General features: G+C 50.2%; 1 protein-coding gene across 1 annotated transcript in view; it reads left to right on the top strand.

Annotated features, from left to right (window-relative positions):
- SMC3 (structural maintenance of chromosomes 3) overlaps positions 1-18,212 on the top strand; it is a 789,692-nt gene that overhangs the window by 296,792 nt on the left and 474,688 nt on the right. The window lies entirely within an intron of this gene.

Below are 18,212 nucleotides of genomic sequence, written 5' to 3'. Positions count from 1 at the left end.
TAGACAAAAAATACAAAGCTGCCCCCACAGATCCCGCCTATATCATAGGGCCAGCGCCACTAGATTCCCTAGTGGTTTCCACTTCACGAAAAAGAACAAATTCCCAGGCGTCAGGCGAAGCACCACCACCACCACCTGACAAAGAGTCAAAGCTACTGGACGCATCAGGAAAGCGCACTGCGTCACAGGCAGCCAATATATGGCGTATCGCCAACACCCAAGCGCTATTGGCCAGATATGATAGGGCACATTATGATTAATTAGAAAACATAATGCACCACCTCCCTGAAAAATACAAAACTAGGGCCAATGAATTAATTCAAGAAGGTAAGACCATCACTAACACCTCTATATGGTGTGCCTTAGATGCAGCAGACACAGCCTTCAGGGCCATTAATACTAGCGTCCTCCTCCGTCGCCATGCTTGGCTAAGAATATCAGGATTTAAACCAGAGGTACAAGCCTCCATCCTTAATCATCCCTTTGACCAGGAACACCTATTCGGCCCAAAGGTAGATGAGGCCCTCGAAAAAATGAAGGACACGGATACGGCGAAGTTCATGGGAGCCCTACAGTCACACCCTCCTAGGCGCTCTTTTCGCCGCTCTTCCTTTCGGAGTAAATCTAGAGGCTACTCCTCAGATAACGCGTCCACTTCCTACAAATCCCCCACTCAGTCCACCTTCACAAGGGGTTATCAAAGAGGCAGCTATGGGGCAACAATAATAAAGGCAGAGGCAAAACAAATACCGCCCGCTCTGCCACACCGCCTACCCAATGACTTCCCCCCCGCTCCCTCCAGACCATCCCACTCCGGTCGGGGGCAGACTTAAAAATTTCCTTCATGTCTGGGAGACCATCACCTCAGACAAATGGGTGACCCAAATTATTAGTTCAGGATACTGCCTGGAATTAACATCTACCCCCCCCCCCCCAAACATTCCACCCAGGCAACGCCCAATGTCACAAGAACATTCCACATTACTAAAGCAGGAGGTAATCTCCCTCCTACAAAAACAGGCAATAGAACACGTTCCCGTCAATCAACAAAATGTAGGGATCTACTCCCTATATTTTCTAATACCAAAAAGGGACGAGACTCTACGACCTATTCTAGATCTCCGGCCCCTAAACACATACATACTCAGACCATTTTCACATGGTAACGCTTCAGCAGGTGTTTCCGCTCCTCTCCCAGAACGACTTTTTCACCACACTGGACTTGAAAGACGCATACTTCCACATTCCAGTACACCATGCTCACAGAAAGTACCTCAGATTTGTAGTGGACGGACAACACTACCAGTTCAAGGTGCTCCCATTCGGAGTCACAACAGCACCACAGGTATTCACCAAGTGCCTAGCGGTAGTGGCGGCACACCTCAGAAGACAGCACATTCACGTCTTCCCATACTTGGACGACTGGCTGATAAAAGCCACTTCATTCAACCAATGTGTACACCACACCGCCACCACAATCCAACTACTTCACCAACTAGGCTTCACGGTGAACCCTCCAAAAGTCCCAGCTAACACCATCCCACGTAAAACAATACCTCGGTGCCACCATAGACACCTCAAAAGCAATAGCCTACCCCAATCCGGCCAGGATTGCAAGCATTCAGGCTTTGCGACAAAAATTCGTACTTCAACACTCCCTTCCAGCAAGAGTGTTTATGCAACTGATAGGGATGATGGCCTCTTGCATTTTCATAGTGCCTCACGCAAGACTCCAGATGCGTCCACTCCAAGAGTGCTTAGCGCGCCAATGGAACCAGGCCCAGGGGCAACTGACAGATCTGGTGTTGGTAGACGGTCGTCCCCATCGCTCTCTGCAGTGGTGGAACAACACAAACTTTTCCAAAGGTCGACCGTTCCTGGACCTGGTTCCCCAAATAATACTAACAACGGACGCATCGCTCTCCGGCTAGGGAGCTCACCTATTACACCTCACAGTGCAGGGCACATGGACGCCTCAACAAAAGTTACTCCATATCAACCATCTGGAGTTACTAGCAATCTTTCTAGCCCTAAAATCCTTTCAACCACGGATTTCAGGCAAGGCAGTCCTCATTCGCACAGACAACATGACGGCCATGTATTATATTCAAAAACAAGGCGGCACACACTCTCCACAGCTCTCTCAATTAGCACAGAGCATATGGAGATGGGCAATTCCACACAAAATCTTTCTCCTAGCCCAACATGTCCCAGGAGTCCAAAACACCATGGCAGATCTGCTCAGCAGACAGACACAACAGATCCACGAGTGGGAACTTCACCCGCAGGTTCCTCATCCATTCTTTCAAATGTGGGGGCATCCACAGATAGACCTCTTCGCCACCCACGAAAACAAAAAATGCCCAAGCTTCGCCGCCAGATACCCACACCCATTGTCCAAAGGAAATGCGATATGGATGAACTGGTCAGGAAAATTTGCGTTATCTTTTCCACCTCTCCCACTCATTCCATTGTGGTGCAAAAGCTACAACAGCATTCCCTCACACTGATCCTAGTAGCTCCAACATTGGCCAGACAACCGTGGTACACCACGCTGCTGGAACTCTCGGTAGTACCACACCAAAAGCTACACCTCTCACCATGCCTCCTAACCCAGAACCATGGAGAGATCAGGCACCCGGACCCAGCTCAGCTCAACCTTGCGATCTGGCTCCTGAAATCCTAGAATTCGGATACCTAAACCTTCCCCCTGACTGTATGAACGTCATCAAAGAAGCTAGACGCCCTACCACTAGAGCCTGCTACGCTGCCAAGTGGAAAAGATTTGTTGTTTATTGCCATAACAACACAATCAATCCTCTAGACGTGTCTATACAACACATCATATGCTACTTACTCCACCTACAAAGGTGTAATCTAGCCTATACCTCCATTCGGCTACACCTCGCAGCAATTGCAGCTTACCTACAAAACAGGCAGCACCTATCACTTTTCAGAGTACCTGCCATTAAAGCCTTCATGGAAGGCCTCAAAAGAATAATTCCCCCCAGAGTACCACCCTCACCTGTGTGGAACTTAAATATAGTTCTCACAAGGCTGATGGGGCCTCCCTTCGAACCTTTGCATAAATGCGAACTGCAATTCCTCACATGGAAAACAGCTTTCCTTGTAGCCATCACTTCCCTTAGAAGGGTCAGTGAGATACAAGCACTTACCATACAAGAACCTTTTCTTCAAATGCACCAGAACAAGGTTGTTCTCCGTGCCAACCCAAAATTCCTACCTAAAGTCATTTCCCCTTTTCATCTAAACCAATCTGTAGAATTACCAGTATTTTTCTCGCAACCTCAGACTGTTGCAGAAAGGGCTCTGCACACGCTAGATGTCAAACGAGCCTTACTTTACTATATCCAAAGAACACAACCTTTCAGAAAGACCAAACAACTGTTTGTCTCTTTCTCTCCACCACACAAGGGGGCAACACCATCTCAAAATCAGGGATAGCTAGATGGATTGTAAAATGCATCCAGATTTGCTACCACAAAGCAAAACAAACGCTATCCGTTCCCCCTAAAGCCCATTCTACATGGAAGATAGGGGCTTCCATGGCTTTTCTAGGGAACATCTCATTAGATGATATCTGCAAAGCAGCTACATGGTCAACACCGCACACTTTCACTAAACACTATTGTGTAGATGTGCAAACCAAGCAACAAGCTAGTGTGGGCCTGGCTGTACTAAAAACATTATTTCAAACCACTGCAACAGATACCGGTGGTCGCCGCTAAGGTTGGGAACTGCTATATAGTCTATGCAAAAGTGTGTAATCTGCAGCTCATATGCCTCGAACGGAATATGCTACTTACCAGTATGCATTTGTTCTTGGCATGTAGAGCTGCAGATCTACACACGCCCACCCGCCTCCCCGGCTACCTGTATCTGGTCCAGTCTATCTTATTTAGATACAACACACATGGGTTTCTTTACTGTTGTTACTACGCTCCATCTTTCCCTGCTGGCGAAAAACAATCTGAGGATGGAGCCGAAGCCCATGCGCAATACGATCCAAAGGAGGAGTCACCGACCTCGTGACTTCCAAAGACTTTCCAAGAGGAAAAACAAACTGCAAACATCCGGGCCCAACACCAGATGGCGATCTATGCAAAAGTGTGTAGATCTGCAGCTCTACATGCCAAGAACAGATGCATACTGGTAAGTAGCATATTCCTTTTCCGAAGGCGTCGGGCCTCCTCTCTGCGCAGTACCGCGCTTTCAGCTCCAGCCCATCTCAGCATTTCGGCATGGCACATAGATGTAGTGGGGGCTCTGGCTGACTTCAAGCGCAATGTGATTGACCGCTTTGCCACTATAAGTGCCAAATCTAAGAACTGTAATTGCACCTTGTGTGTTTTCGTCCGTCTACGAACACCTAGTATGTACTCTAGTGGTGTGTTTCCCATGGACAAGTGGGTGGCCACCTCTAACTTAGGTTTGACCCCTCTCCAAAACTCCACAAGACCTGTACACACCCACAACATATGCAGGAGGTCCGCTTCCAGTAATTTACACCGGGGGCATTGATTCGTCATATCTGGGTACATTCTGTGCGGCCTACGCGGGGTCAGGTAGGCTCTGTGCTCTATCATGCTTTGGATAAACTTGAACTTGGCATTACGTGTGACCTTTCGTGGGTATTCCAGTATGTTACTCCATTCTTGTCCGTTAATTCTCGACCGAGTTCTGCTACCCATTGATCCCTTGTGGAATCTATTGGAGCCCGGGCATGTGTGCGGATACTAAGATAGAGCCACTTACTTAAGTACCCCCCGTGCCTCATGTAGTAGAGTGCCTTTATTAGTGCGTTTGGCTGGGGTTCCTCCCTTTGTGGGGCCCAGTGTCTTTTAATATATTGTATGAGGGCAGTGTGAGAAGTTGGCCTGATATGTAGTGCTCACTATTCTAGTGATCACTGTGTATCATTCCAAACGACCCTTATTGATGATTGGTTGTAAGTCAACCTTATAGACCAGCTATCCTAGTAGCGTGGACAAGAGCAGTCTTCAGGCTAAACTCTAGAGGGCGTGTTAAGCCAGCTGTTTACCACCACATGTACCCCTTGAACGCCAAGTGAAAGGGCACCACACAAGTTATGAAAATAAAGTATATTTATTTATAACAAGACTACCCTGGCTCTTTATAAGTCAGGGAGCTAAGCACAATACAAAACTCTTATGAAAATACTTCTAGTCGCACAATTTACACAAATGCCCGAAGGCACGAAACCATTTACACTGCAAGTGGGAATGGGAGAGGTTAGAGTCTAAGGGTACTGATTCCGGAGGAATCCGATCAGTTGGACTAAACGGGAAAGGAGCTGGACACTTGTAGAGTGAACCTACGATGGAGCACCAAGATGCTCGAATTACCTAGCCAGAGGCTGCGGCTGCGTGGGGTTCGGCAAGATGTCGGGAGTCCTTGTTGTAGTCTCGGGAGCCTGAAAGAAGAAGTTGCTGGCAGGCGACCAGTGTCGATATTCAGCGAGATCCAAGCCTGGATCGGTGATGAAGGAAACCTGAAAGCAGAGGGGACTCAGTTCTCAACCGCTAGCCAGCGATCGGGGAGGGTACCAGGAAGGTACCGGCTGAAGTCACCTCGACCAGGTGAGTGGATGACGTCGGACTCGGCTGTTCCTCGGACCAGGAGGCGCGGCGGCGACCAGGATGGAGGGCGAGCTGTCCCACGAAGGTGTCTGCTGTCGATGATGCTGGGCCCAGAAATGGGGCAGCGGATCTTGGCAGTGGCAAGCCCACGCGGGGGAGTCAAGATGGCGTCTGGAGTGGACCAGGAGGGTCCGAGGTACTCCTCTGTTGAAGGGGAGCAAGAGCCAGTCTGGAGCAACCAGACCAGTGATACGAAACTGTCGTGGTGCGTCGTGAAGAGGGCCACAAGCCGGTCGGCGAGTGGCCGGACAACGCGGTGAGCAGCAAGGAGCAGAAGGGCCCCCACGCAGATCTCGTGGATTTTGGGGAGGCGGACTTCGGTGTTGGAGCCGCTCAGGGTTAGGGCTTCTCAAACCCTAGGTGCACTCACTCGAGGGTCCCTCGGTGGGCGTGCTAGATAAGCGTCGTGCAGGTTCTGAAGATGGACGGTCCCGCAGGTCTCGTCACACCTACGAATCTCAGCTGGGCTGACGATGTAGGTAGAGGTCAGAGATGGCAGGGAACCCGGGTCTCGTCGAGCTGGGCAGTCTTGATCCGTGGGAGAGACGTACAGCAAACCGCAAGCGCTTAGGTGGTGCCTGCTGGTGCAGGGTGGCTACTCCTTAGCCACAAGGGAGAGTCTTCGGAAAAAGTCAAGAGTTCCTTTCGTGGAAAGTAGTTCAAGATTCAGAATTATCCAATTTGGGAAGGGGACCCGCTCCCACCTTTATTCTAGGAAAAGGGGCTGGCCCGTGACTAGGTCCTACCTATGGGTGGGGCCAGGAGGGGGGTGGTTACACCCCTATCCTTTGTCCGGCTTCGCCCCAGCTCAGGGGCTGGTGTGCCCCCGAAACTGGTTTGAGCCGGGCTATGCACAGTGAGCACCGGGGTGCCACTTGCAATCACCTTCCTTTCAGCCCTGCCTACCTGGGATACACAAACCCTGTCTGGGATGGTGCTAACACCGCCCTCGACAGGAAACACTTTGTCCAAGCTCCCCTCGCTGGAAGGTCTCCCAGCAGCAGGAGGTCAGACTTGTGTCTGGTGACAGCATCCATTTTGTGATGCTGAGGCTTGAGTCAACTTTAACCGGGGTTCAAGGTTACTTCCATGTCGTGTCCCTCTAGAAGGGTGGAATGCTAACCCCGTCGCCAGAATTGGCGAGGGGTTCGTATTCCAATTCGTATGACACCTTACTCGACATGTGTGGGTGATGCGATGCCAAAGTTAGCAAATAACCGCGAGGATTATAATGCATTTTAAGGTGGTTGGCCCGCGTCACCATGGAACGGCTATTAGGACTTGGTTCCGCAAGCCGTCGACGGGCTCAGCTCGCGCCAGAGCACCATCCCACATGATTCCCAGCACTCTGCCTTCAGGATTGATAAGGCCTGCCATAGGAGTGACTGACAGGAATCCATGTGTCCATTTTAGGGTTAGGTATAGGAATACTACACCTACAGCAACGGGTGATTACACCACCTTGCCCCAGCTGTCGTGCAGCCAGTTGTGTCAGATTTGGGTGGCCATCCAGGGGTGGCATAATACATGCTGCAGCCCCTGGTAGGCCCTGGGTACGCCGATGCCCTGGATACCTGTGGTATGCTGATACAGGGACTGATAAGGCGGCCCAGTTCCAATTGGTGGATGCACCTAATGTACATGTGTGTAAATTTCGAGAGAGAACAGCTAGGCTGTGGGTCTGATTGGCAGGCCCACAGCCGGGGAAAGTCGTAAACCAATGAAGCAAAAGCAAAAAATCTGGGTGATCATAGGATTGCAGACCCTACTCTCCTACAGGCAGCATGTGGCATGTACAATGTGGTAGGCGCTCCCGTAGTGCGTGTAAAGGTGTCATGGTCCAGAAGTGTCCTATCACTAAAGAGCGCCCCAGCGGTCTCCACCCCCGTGTCCGTCCAAGCCACAAGTGCTTGTTGCGTCAGCCTACCAGACGCAAGCGGTATCCCTACCAGAGGAATGTTGTCAGCATACCTGCCGCTCCTTGGGTGTAGCGCAGTGCTCTTCCCCAACATTGGAGTGCCGAGTGCAGAAGGTAAGGTAATCCCGAGGGTGGTTTGCTATGTGGTAGTAATAAAGTGCTAAGGTGCCCGGTACTGTAGTCGATCTCATGTAAGTTTCGGCTCGGTATCCAGTAGGACAGCCATTGCAGCTGGCATGCATAATAGTAAGCTCTGAAATCGGGAGCCCCCAGTCCGCCCTCTCGTGTGCTGAGTTGAAGTTTCTTAAGGCTTATCCGGCGCCAGCCTTTACCCCAGATTTAAATCTATGAGGATAATATCTAATGTATTGAAAATTGCCGCAGGAAGGGGTACCGGTAAATTCGTAAAATAATATAAAAGGCAGGGGAGTATCACCATTTTAGATGATGCTACGCGTCCCATTGTCGACAAATGCAGCGTAGTCCAGAAAGCAACCTGTGAGCGTATGCCACGAATAGCCCTACCCAGGTTGCATTCCAACATGTCCGCATTTGAGCAATAAACATTAATCCCCAAGTATTTGAAAGTGTGCGAGGCCACCGGCAGCTAAAGCTTCCCAAAGTCGATGGAAGCCGGGTACATCCGTTCGTGGAAGGAGGCATGGGATTTGGAGTCGTTAATGGATAGGTCTGCCACTGTCGCAAAGTCTGCAAATATACCAGGGATTGGCCCTTGGGCCACCTACATATCTGCGAGGTATAGTACAAGATCATCAGCATAGGCCAACACCAGGTGCACAGATGTACCAACGGGAATACCGTAGCATCCCACGTCCCGTCGTATGCGGAGCGCTAGTGCCTCCAGCGCCAGAACAAACCGGATTGGGGACAGGGGACAGCCTTGACGCGTGCCCCTGTTTATCTCATATTCCCCCAGATACAAGCTTCCCTGTTCGGAGTCTTGCAGTGGGCGCCACGTATAGAAATTTGCACATTGTATATATTATGGGGGTAAGCCAAAGCGTGCAATGGCACTGAACATATAGTCCCAAGATAGTGTATCGAATGCCTGCATCATGTCCAGGGACATGCAGCCAACATTTGGAAAACGTGTCAGATCGGCGGACCTGATCTAATGCAGTCTGCGCAGATTTAAAGAGGTGCTCTTCGCAGGCAAGAACCCACATTGGTCAATATGGATCAGTTTGGTGAGATACGGCTGGATTCTATTCGCCAGCACCTTGCTTAAGATTTTATATTCCGTGCAGAGCAGCGACAAGGGGCGATAGCCTGCCATGTCAGTCGGATCCCTGCCCGGTTTAGGCAAGGACACCACCAAGGCCTGAGCGGTAGTATGAGGTAAGTGCCCCAACTCGAGCGACGTCTTATAAAGCTCTTCCAGATGTGGTATCAGTATTTCAGAGTATGCCTCAAAGAATTCTACCGGCAGACCATCCAGGCCCGGTGTCTTACTACGTGCGAGCCCAGCCATGGCTGTCTTAATCTCCGCCCTAGTAATGGGCCCCTCTAAGTCCTTTGCCATGCCAGCCGGGGGTTGTGGATACAGCAGGTCCGCGAGGAAGTCTTCAAAATAGGACTCCTCCAAGCGATGGGGCGTACTGTACAGCTCCTCATAATGTTTACTAACGGCCTCGCTAATCTCAAATTGTGTGTATTCTCGGTCCCTCCCCCGGCAGGTTAATGCAGCTAAAGGCAGTGATGGTAGGGTCATTTCTGATTAACTTGGCCAACAAGTTACCTGACTCATCTGCATCTGCGTGATGTACCTGTGTGTAAGATCTGTAGTCTATTTACCTCAGTGTCTCAAGTAATTCTTCGTGTTGAATACGTAGTTCTTGCAGATCTGTCTGTTTTGCTGGGTCGCATGCTGCTACTTGCTTAAATTGTGACATAGTGGGTTCTGTTTTCTGTATTTTTTATGTATCTCCTGCTTGGCTCCCACTGTGGCGCTGATTGCTGCCCCTCGGACAACCACGTTGACGGCATCCCATTCGACCAGTACTGTAGAAGCTGTATTATGATTCTCGGTGAAGTAATTTTTAAGTGTAGTGTGCCCCGGAAGACCGAGTCCTCCGGTGTTTGAGGCCAAAGCCGCCATGTAGGAACCGGGAAAGGCACTCTACCCCAACTAAAAACAGCCTCTAGGGGATTATGGTCCGAAAAAGTCTTTGCTAAGTGCGTAATGTCCATAACTAGATCCACTATGGAGGTGGAACACATAATCCGATCAATCCTAGTGTGTAACTGGTGCACCGGGTAGAAAATGGAATATTCCCTGAGAAGCGGATGCTTAAACCTCCATACGTCACACAGGGACCAACCCTCCACCCAGTCGCATAGGGCTTCCGCCTGTTTACAATCCATTGCGTCCCGCAGGGGTGGGTGAGAACGGTCTAGTGACGTATCCATGACTGCATTACTGTCGCCTCCTATGAGCCATGGATACGCTTCCCACCCCGCCAAAATGGAGTTCAGACTCCGGAAATATTCGTGTTGGTCATAATTCGGAGCATAAATGTTCCCTAAAACAACCGGTGAACCATCTAGCGTGCCACGTAGGAATATGAACCTGCCCTGTGCATCCACTCGCTTGTCCATCACAAATGGTATTCCCCCCTTTATCCAGATCGTCACCCCACAGGCAAATGCAGAGTAATTGGTGGATATTACCTGCCCCCTTCATTTTTTTTCCTCATATTAGCATCTTCTGCCTCCATTAGATGTGATTCCTGGAGTAAAACCACCTGTGCCCCCCTGCGCAGCAGGAAAGCATGCACACTATGCCTCTTATGGACAGAGCCCAACCCTCTGACGTTCCATGTAACAAATTTATATTTATCTACGAACCGTTGTGCCATCTAGTCCCGTGAGTCTCCTGCTATGAATGAGATCATGCAGCCGTATGATGTGTAATAGTATCAATGTGCCAGAACTATGGAACCCCCAATCTATCCCAAACACCAGGTCATGCCTACAATCCAAACCAGGCAAGACCAAACAAGAAGAACATTGAAAAAGAACAATCTGAAAGAGACACGTTGGTGATGGATTCCTTACCTTAGAATATCCCCAGGCGTCAGACTGGATCTGTAAAGTTTTCATCAGCAGTACCCCTGCGCGTCGGTAGGCGTCTTCATACGGCTCCGCGTACGTTGCTGGCATAGTAGCCGCCGAGATGACGTCGTCAGAGCTACTTAGACACGCCCACGCGCACTGACGTCAGTTCTGTACACAACTTTTCCGTGCCAGAAGTGCAGAGCCATGCCAGAGACCGACTACTGGTGCAGTAGAACTAGGGTCCTGAAAGGGATGACCTGAACCCTAGAGAACAGTTCGCAGAACGGGGAGAATGGGCAGGCGGTAAGGAATCTATCACTAATATCTCTTACAGATATATTGTTACACCACAAGTAAGTAACTTGTGCATCTGAAAGACACATGTTACTGATAGATTCCTTACCTTAGAATACATACCCAAGCAATACCAACCCCGGTGGTGGGTCTGCGAAGTGAGATTACATCAGAGTCACGGAGAACTGAACGGCCAAAGAAGCAGTCTCTCCGGACCTGACTGTCAAGGCAATAGTGCTTAGGGAAAGTATGCAACGAGGCCCAAGTGGCCACCTGACAGATGTCTTGCGGGGGGACACCGCGTCCCCATGCTGTAGTAGCTGCTGTCGCCCTGGTAGAATGGGCGCGCAGCCAAACCGGAGGTTTCTTTTTGGCCAGAGAGTAACAGGTTTTAATTCACAAGACAACCCATCGGGAGATAGTGCGCTTGTGCACAGCCCGGCCTTTCTTGGCACCCACGTAGCCAACAAAGAGCTGGTCATCCACCCAGAACTGTTGTATGCGGCTGAGATAGAACGAGAGCGCACGTTTGGGGTCCAGATGGTGGAGCCTCTCCTCTTGAAGGGTGCGGAGGTGTAAAGAAAGCGGGCAGAGTTACAGTTTGCCCCGAGATGAAAGGCAGAGACAACTTTTGGTAGAAAGGAAGGACGCGGTCGAAGCACAACCTTGTCCGGATGAATCGCCAGGAAAGGAGATTTGCAGGAAAGAGCCTGGAGCTCACTCAAACACCGAGCGGAGGTGATGGCCACCAGGAAGACAGTTTTCAAAGTCAATAACCGCAAAGGACAGTTATGAAGAGGCTCAAATGGAGCACACATCAGGTATGTGAGAACCAGGTCCGTATTGTGGTCCGATGACTCCGACAGCCTGCGGGAGGAGTTGTCCCTGAAGGTATGGGCAGCCGACAGGGCCGTTTCTTTGCCAGTTTGGACTTGCTGCTGTGTGGGCCCAGGGAAGGGCATTGTGTTGATGGATCTGGCCGCTTGCTGCGATCAGCGGCATCTCGACGTCCCGGGCCCTCGCGCGTCGGAGGAGGATCGGCCTGAGCATTGCGTAGGTTCCATGACCTCTTCGACATCTTCCAGGCTTTCAAAGAAGTAGGTCTTCTGTTAGTAGATGATCTTCAGACGCGCTGGGAGTAATACCGCATATTTGAGAATTATTGTGTGTAGTTTCCACTTCACCTCCAGTAATGAAGAGCATCTGCGCTGCACCAAAAGCGTAAAGTCCGGATATAATGAAATTTGGCAGTTCTCGAATTGGATCTGTGGTTTTTGACGTGCTTTTTGTAGCAGCACTTCACGGTCCCTGTAGTTGAGCATTTTTACGATCAGGGGCCTAGGCAAGGCCCCCACCCTGGGTTTCCCGGTGGGGATCCGGTGCGCACTTTCGACACAGAAGTAGTCAGAGACCCCCTCAGGGGCCACATGTGTACAGAGCCAATGTTTCATGTACGTCGCAGCCTCGTTTCCTTCACTCCGTTCTGGCAGGGCAATAACGCGGATATTATTGCGACGTGCCTGGCCCTCTGTGTTCTCCACGTGATCCATCAGCCCTGTGACCTGTTTCCGTAGGGACTGGAGCTGACTCGTATGTTCTTTATGCTGCAGTACCAGGTCCTGCAGCGTGGTGCTGTGCTCCTTTACTTATCAGCCAGCTTAGCCTGATCCGCTTTCAATAGAGTGAAACCAGTAGTGAGGGCGCCTATTTGCTGTTCAATGGCTCTACGCGAGTCCCGTACCTCCTTCAGAATGAGGTCCAGCTTATCCGGCGCAGTCTCTTCTGTGGGAGGGATTGTGTTGAGCGATTGCATGCTCTGGGAGGAATCATCCTCATCTGCCCCCTGTGAGTTCGGAGCCGGCGTCTCCTGGGTTTTGCCCCTGGGGCGTCCCATTGTCCACGGGTGAGGTGGTCCGACGACCAATCCCCTTTGCAAGCAGTTTGTGCACTTGATGGCCAGGGGTCCCGGCGCCACCGAGGGAGGGGGTTGTCGCCCACGCAGCAGCGCTGGTCGGCTAGCAACTCCCACCCCTCCTGGACACGGGCTGTAGCCCAGCCGCGAGGGCAGGTCAAGCAGCAAGCCTGAAACAGCACTGTGGTGCGTTGAACCTCCTCCACACGCAGCTCCAAATATGAGGCGTAGTCTGGGCTTTCCGCGGAAAGAAGGAAACCCATACAATGTAGGGTGGGCCCCCTCTGCGCCGGAGAGAAGCAGATTGTGCCTCAGGGCACCGCCCAACCCGCAGTCTTCACCGCTATGCTCCTGGCAGGCTGTTGTGTCCACACAAGGGAGCAGCTCAAGGGGTCTCAGAGGCTTCCACCCCCCCTTTGCAGTTGAAGCAGGCACAGTGCGTGCCCTGTCCGGGCCTCCCTATAAAGTGTTCCGGAGCCAGGTCCAGCGAAGCGAGCCAGCATCAGAATTCTCTCTCAACCCCCAAATGCGGCATGCTGTTTATGCATAGTCTCACGCACGCCGAAGTCCTGCTGCTCAAGATACGGGGCAATCACACAGGGCTCGCACACCCAGGCCCTCTGGCAGGCCCCTACCTTGTTGCAGCACGGCCGTTGCTCCCGACTGCACATACTTTGGGGAGGAGAAGGGCACGCCAGCCCAGAAACAGACGATCTCAGCGGCCTGCAGACTCCAGCGCCTGGATCACCAATACAGGCCCAGATCGTGCACGCCGTTCACAGTGCGCTCGATCACAGCGCCGAGCAGACAATGCCCACGTTGCCTCTGGCGCTCCGTGTTCCAGGTCCAGGGGGATAAATCTCACCGCCGCAGGTCCCTGGGGGTCAAATCACCATGCGCCAGTCCAGTCACGCTCAGAGCAGCCCTCAAATCTGCAGAGGAGACTCACAGCCACCTCGGCAGGCTCCAGTCTCCTCCCTCTGCACTCGGCGCCATTTTCTCATTTCATCTCCCCACAGCAGGCGCTCCCGAAGCTTCAGCCAAACCGCCCCACGGAGTCAGGATTAGCCCAGGCACACTACATCCGTGCTGCGGCGGTTGGGAGCTATGCGCTGGCGATCCATGGGGGGTCAAATTATGAAGTCGGGATGAACGAAGTCAGGATTTTCGAGCTCGGGCTCCGGAGCTCTCCTAGCAAACGTCCGCCATGCTCGTCAGCTGGTCACGCCCCCTTTTGGAAACCAATATAATGTGGAATCCTGCCTCGCTCTTCAGAAGGGTATAACGTTGAATTTCCCATCTTCAAACCAACAACAAGGGTCTGAAAGATTAAATACCCTGGATAGAGGTGTAACAGAGTGGCATTTAACTGGTCAAGGTCTCAGACCGGTCACTTCACCTGTTGAGTTCCTTTTGCCACTGAAAATGTACGACTGGCAGATGAAAGAACTGACTAGAGGGACAATCACGCTTATAACCAAATATTGACATCCCCTGAACTACAAGGGCTTCTAATATGGTTGGCTTCATAGGACTTGACAAAGTGCACTGAGCGGAACATACCACCATCATTCTCACTTCATCACTTCTAGTAGGCCTAATACATGTACCTAAACTACCTCCTTTAATAAAAGGATGTTAACTGTCTTCTATCAGACCACTCTATAGGTCTGCCCTGAGCTTAACACTCAACTAGGGAACAGTATCTGTGTCATAGTTGCACTAATCTGATATGGCCGCATTAACATGTACATACTGCCTCCAGAACAAAGTAAAAAACCAAGTGTGTATATCATTCACATCTCTCCAAGATGGCCGGCTACCTATGCCCGCTACGCTGAAAATTCTGGCCTTCTGTAGGCAACTACACTTATTTTAAGAACAGTCCCGACTCTGCCTTTACACAGAATCTGTGCATCAGTTACAATGCTCCGAGAAGGCAGCCTTAAAATGTAATATCTACCTCCTGGCACAGAGTAAAATACAGTGTGTGCATATGACTCGCACCACTCCAAGATGACCACCAGGCATGCATGCTGGCTGCCTATGCCCACTGCGCCAGAGAGACGGGCCAGCTGTAGTCATGTACAAAACAGCCTCCCCTCCCCAAGCTCTACCGTGCCCCAGGCCAGCAGAGGAGGACGGTAGGTCTGATGTACTGGATGCACTACTGACTCGTGAGAGCTTTTCTATTACCAACTGCCACAGTTGGGGGCCAGCTTCAACACACGGCTTCCTTCACCTCTAACGAGAATGTCGGAAACAATACATGTCTCTTCTTCACTGTGCTTTACTCTAGCTTGCAGCTGTGCGCAACCTGTGCTGCGACAATTGTGACATTAAGAATCGATCCACTTGGTAAGACCATGTGGAGGGTGCCTTATTGTGAGAACGGCACAATTGCAGCGTAGTTCCTCTGCCTTACGAGCATGCCTTAATTCACATATTGACACGTGGGTGTGTGAGTACCATGTATTTTGTGTTCTGTTGCAATGTCTGAATCGCCTCCTCTCACCTTGTTGTTCACATAATTCGCCACAAAGTGTCTAACCATCACTCCCTGGAGATATATCATGGGGCTCCAATGAATCCAAATAATCTAAGACCACAAACTGGGTCCTCCTGATAATTGCAATATCATAGAGTGCTATGAGCATGACACTAGCAACTGAAACATGATATAGGTTTTCTTTACACGTCTTTTTTGTATGTTTGTCTATGTCTGGCAACTACTCAGTACCTAGCCATCATTATGGTCCATGAATAAGGACTGTCTGGTTCTTAAGGATGACCTATACTAGACACATGATCTTTAAATTGTTGCTGTTTGTCACTTCTCCTTTCTTATCCAATCTAGGTTGGACAATCATTTTAACCACAAACAAGTAGGTACCTCCCTTATAAAAGGGGGACCGCTTATTACGTTTAAATTGTGGGGTAGGCTGATTACCCTCCTGGTCCTGAAGAAGCTCCACAGATCTTTTAGAAACCATAGAGGCGCGAAACATGTTGACCTATTTCACTCACATACTCTAAACTACATGGGTACATCATAACCTATAAGTAGTACTAACCTATTCCGGTTTTGTAACTTGACAGGGGAGTCTATGTATTAAAGGCTCTTTTTGACATCCTCTAGTCAGTTTTAACTCACTTCGTCTCACACACCACAAACCACCCCACTTGGATACCCTCACACTCCTCATACGGCGATAAAGCTGAAAGATCTCCGCATAAAGTGACCCTTCGGGGGACCCGTAGGGCATTGCAGCGCTGGCATGAGGAGGAGCACCTGCCCAATGAGGAGCATGACACCCCTAGGGGTGTGCGAGGGCTACAAGAGACAGTCCTGGTGACTGCTCTGTGTCTTGTCAAAAACCTAGCTAGCTCTCCCCTATCTCTTGCTTTGAGGAGCCATGTGTTACCTTCAGTAACAGCACAACACCTGGTCCCCTCAGCTCTCCCAGATAGCCCAGAGAATTTGGGGCTGAGCTCTCCTCCACAAAATCTATCTGCTAGCGGAGTACCTTCTGGGAATTAACAACAACTTTGCTGACCGCTCTCAGCAGGATGCGGCAAAAAATCCTCGAGTGGGAGCTCCAGCTGCAAGTCCTCAATTACTTCCGGTAGTGGACTTCCCAGAAATAGAACTCTTCGCCACAGTAGAAATCACCAAATGCCAAAACTTTGCCTCCGGGTTCCCACAAACACAATTCAGTGGCAATGCATTATAGAGGAGTTGGTCAGAGATATTTGTCTAAGCTTTTCTGCCTCTCTCACTACTTAGATTTGTGATTTGGAGGCTACGACAGACGTCTCTCACCCTCGTCCTTGTGGCTCCTACATGGGCAATCCGGTCCTCGTTCACAACTCTGCTCAAACTCTCACTGATTACGAAATCAGGCACCCAGACCCCAGGTTTCTCAACCTTGATTTGGCTCCTTATGTCCTAGAATTTGGGTACCTTAATCTTCCACCTGAATGCATGAGCCTTCTCAAAGAATCACGCAGACCTAAGACCCGTGCCTGCTATGCAGCCGAGTGGAAGAGGTTTGTGTTCCACAATCATTCAAAATAGATTGACCCTTTAACGGCCTCAGTGCAGGACATTGTCTGTTATCTGCATCAGTTGCAGGTTTGCGGACTGCCATTCGCCTCTATACGGCTACACCTGGCCACTGTAGCCGCCTATCTTCAGAACAGACATTTCTCTCTCTTCAGGATTCCAGTCATTAAGGCATTCACGGAGGGACTCAAGAGAGTCATTCCCCATCGGCCTGGCTTGGAACCTCAACATTGTACTAACTAAACTCATGGGACCTCTCTTTGCTTCCCTCTGTTTGTGCCCCTCCACTCCTGCCCCCTTCAATTCTTTTCTTTCCTGGTGACCATCACTTCACTCGGGCATGTCACTGATCTACAGATACTAACCTTAGAAGAACCTCTCTTCCAAGTACATAGGGAAAGGTTTGTCCTCCACATTAACGCCCATATTCGTCCCTAAGGTGGTCTCACATTTCCACCTTAATCCATTGAGCTCCATGTCTTCTTCCCACAACCTGAGTTAATTGTGGAACAGGCTTTATATACTTTGGATGTGAAGCAAATCCTCTTGTGCTGCATTGACAGAACTAAACCATTTAGCAACACACAACAACTCTTTGTTGCTTTCTCCAAACCCCACAAAGGGAGGGCTCTGTCTAAATCGGCCCTGCCAGATGGATAGTGAGATGCATCCAGACATGCTATGCTAAAGCTAAAAGAATTTTGCCTTTTCTTCCTAGAGCCCACTGCACTCTGACAAATAGGATCCTCAATGGCCCTTCATGGGAACATTCCAATAGCTGATATATATCCAAAGCAGCTACACATGCTACACAACATACTTTTACAAAACATTTCTTTGTAGGTGTCCTAACCCGCCAACAAGCCAATGTTGGCCAGGCAGTACTCTGTTCACTCTTTCAATCTACTACAACACCCACAGGCAGCCGCCACCTTTGAGAGGACTGCTTTACAGTCTATGGACCGCATATGTATCTACAGCCACACATGCCTCCAATGGAAAATGTTACTTACCCTGTAAGCATTTGTATGTGACATGTAGTGCTGTAGATTCACATGCGCCCACCCTCCTCCATGGACGCCTATGGCCATTGCAGTGTCTTTTACTATCTCTTCTTCCTCTTATGGATAGACATCTATCAATACATCGCATCACTTTACATTGCATCCTCACCCGCCGTGCAGGAAAATAATCTAACAATGGAGTCGATGACCATGTGCATTACCAGTAAGACGAGGAGTCATTGTACCTTGTGACTCGAAA

This window comes from Triturus cristatus, chromosome 1_2, assembly GCF_964204655.1.
Source record: "Triturus cristatus chromosome 1_2, aTriCri1.1, whole genome shotgun sequence".
In the NCBI taxonomy this organism is placed as follows: domain Eukaryota; kingdom Metazoa; phylum Chordata; class Amphibia; order Caudata; family Salamandridae; genus Triturus; species Triturus cristatus.
The sequence above is the reverse complement of the archived record's forward strand: the minus strand, read 5'-3'. Positions and strand labels throughout refer to the sequence as shown.